Source organism: Mus caroli, unplaced genomic scaffold (assembly GCF_978045245.1).
Source record: "Mus caroli unplaced genomic scaffold, Mus_caroli_1 scaffold_11, whole genome shotgun sequence".
NCBI lineage: Eukaryota > Metazoa > Chordata > Mammalia > Rodentia > Muridae > Mus > Mus caroli.
In genome coordinates, this window is record NW_028227266.1 from 100,145,347 (window position 1) to 100,148,044 (window position 2,698).

At 43.7% G+C, this 2,698-nt stretch overlaps 1 non-coding gene across 1 annotated transcript; it reads right to left on the bottom strand.

Moving 5' to 3' along the window:
• Positions 1 to 2,366: 2,366 nt before the first annotated feature.
• LOC115032033 (small nucleolar RNA SNORA17) lies at positions 2,367 to 2,498 on the bottom strand. The gene has a single exon (XR_003837680.1). It is a non-coding gene; the product is annotated as a small nucleolar RNA SNORA17 (small nucleolar RNA).
• Between the last annotated feature and the right edge of the window lie 200 nt (positions 2,499 to 2,698).

Consider the following 2,698-nt stretch of genomic DNA (forward strand, 5'->3'; position numbering starts at 1 on the left):
ATGGCTTAAGGAATGTTGAACATTTTTTTTCAAATATCTGTTTTCCATTTATGTTTCTTCTTTTAAGATTTGTTGATTGGATGATTTCATTTTGGTGCTCAAGTGTTTAAATTCTTTATAGATTTCTCCCCATCTTTGGTATATCTCTTCACTCTATTGCTTCCTTTACTGTACTGGAGCTTTTAAATTTCATGCAACCTTTTCTTTTTCATATGGGTGTTTTGCCTGCATGTATGTCTGTGCATCACATGTGTTCAGTGCACAGTAGAGGCTAGAAGAGGGCAGTGGATTCCCTTGGAACTGGAGATACAAGCAGTTGTGAGCTGCCATGCAGTTGCTGAGAATTAACCCTAGACCTCTGGAAGAGCAGCACGTGCTCTTAACTTCTATGCCATCTCCCAGCCTTCAGTCTTATTTGTAAATCCTTGGGTGAGATCCTGTGCTATTCGAGGTCTTCCAAAGAAAGTTCCTGTCTATACATACATCTTGAGGTAGTTTTCCTATATTCTCCTTTAGCATGTTCAGAGTTTCCTATATCTATGTCTTTGAGCCATTTTTTTTTTTTGTACAGATGAAGTCACTGGGATTATAACGTCAATCTTCAACAGGTGGATACTCAGTATTCCCAGCATTATTTATTGGAAGACGCTATCTTTTCTCCAATGCATGTTTTTAGCACCTTTGTAAAACCATTCAGAAGGCTAGCTGTGTGGACTTATTTCTGGGTTCTCTAGCCTATTACATTGGTCTGTCCATTTGTTTTTAGTACTGTCATACTTTATCCTTATGGCTCTGTAGTGTAATTTGATGTCAAGTTCTGGATACCTCCAACATTTGTCTTTCTGCTTAGTATGGCTTTGACTAATTGTGTCTTCCCTGGTTCCATAAACTTTAGGTTTATTATTTTTCTAATTTTGTGGGGAATATACTTGTTATTTTGAGAGGATTGTAATGAATTTGTAGGTCAGTTTCATATTATTGCTATTCCATGAGATAAGAATATTTAAAAAAATGTTTTATTGGTTCTTTGTGAATGCCCCCCAATCCTGTTCATCTCTCCTTTCCCTCAAACCCATCTTCCACCCTTGCAACCTCTACTCCCCAACAGAGAAAAAGAAACCTCATTGTGGAAGCTGAAGTGTGTCTCATTGTCTCCCACAGAACTGCCTTTTGTTCACACTTCTTTGCTTGCAAACGTTCATTACAATGAGTTGTTGGTCTGGTATGAGGCCTCTGGCTTCTGCTACTCTATTGATACTGGACTTCACTGGGACTTTTCTTGAATATCCTGTTGTTGCTCTGTGTCATGGAGATACTGTAGTTTTGAATCTGTAGGACCAGCCCCTTCATTTACTCCAGCAATAAGTGAGGAAGATATTGGGGTGGGCCAATTCAAAGCCCTGGATCTGGATCTGAGAGGTATCTGAGCTGGTCAGTCCACTGGCTTTCTTGCTTTCATGTCCCCAGCAACTCCCACATTCAAGGCAGGCTCTACCCGGTTGCCCAGGTAAAGGATACAAGGCCTGCTATCCCAAGTGCTGCAGCTGGTGAGGCACATGGCCAGTCCCACTCTCATGATCCTATTCTCTTACCTGACATAGACGGTGAGGGATGAGGGAGAAGAGGAGGAGGTGTCCCCCACATCCATACCACTGCCCAGTAGACAAGAGACAGGGCTACCTCTCCTGCACTCACATATTTGGGGCCACCTCACCTATAACCTCTACATCGAGAACCAGCTATAATGTGCTGTCCGTGCAAGGTTCAGGACCTGACCCACTCTCTTGACTACTGCAGCCAGTAATGGGAAGAACTCTCCTAATCTCATAACCCCAGGGCCAGCTCTCCCACCTGCTATAGGTGGCAAGGGGTTAGGTTGGGGGGTAAGGGGTGGGGCTAGTTCCTCACAACCCTTAGACATCAACATGTCCCCTGGTGGCATCTGCATGGCCTTCAATGGTAACAGACCCTGCTGCTACAGGCTCATGGACCCAAACATGGCTTCTGGTGACATCACCGGCTACTCACATCAGGCTGTTCCTTGTTACCCTCTAGTTTCTAGTTTTGCCTTTTTTCATGGTACCCACTTCCTTCTGTTTCTTTCTCTTCCATTTTGTCACCACTGACTTGCTTTTCTTAGTAGCACTGGTGGGGTGGGGTGTCTCTGAGTGTCTGGGGTCATCTCAGGAGTGGTCTCAGAAGTGCTATATCCTGCTTTGGCATTGTGGCACTGGGTAGGGGTCATTTGAGACATGGTGGTCCCCTCAGGCCTGTGTAGTATCAGACTGGTGGTCATCTCGGGCTAGCTCCCTATCTGGACCCCATAGAGCTGTTCTGGTTGTTGTCTTGGCTTGCTTTTTTCAGGGATTGTTAGGCTACTAATCATTCAGATATTTACAGGTCAGAACACTGAGCATAGACATAACTTTTCTCCCCTCTGCCACCTACTGACACACATGTGACAGAGCAGCCACACCTACAAAGCCTCTAGGGGGAGGGAGGGGGGAAATCTTGTCTTCTAAGATCTTCCTTAATATTTTTCTTCAATGTTTTAAAGTTTTTGGTTTAGAAGTCATCTGTGTCTTTGGTTAGGTTTATTCCTAGATATTTTACTTTGCTGAAGCTATTGTGAATGGGATGTTTTCTGCATTTCTTTATCAGCAAGTTAGTCCAGTACTGAGATGAAGAAAAACTGACC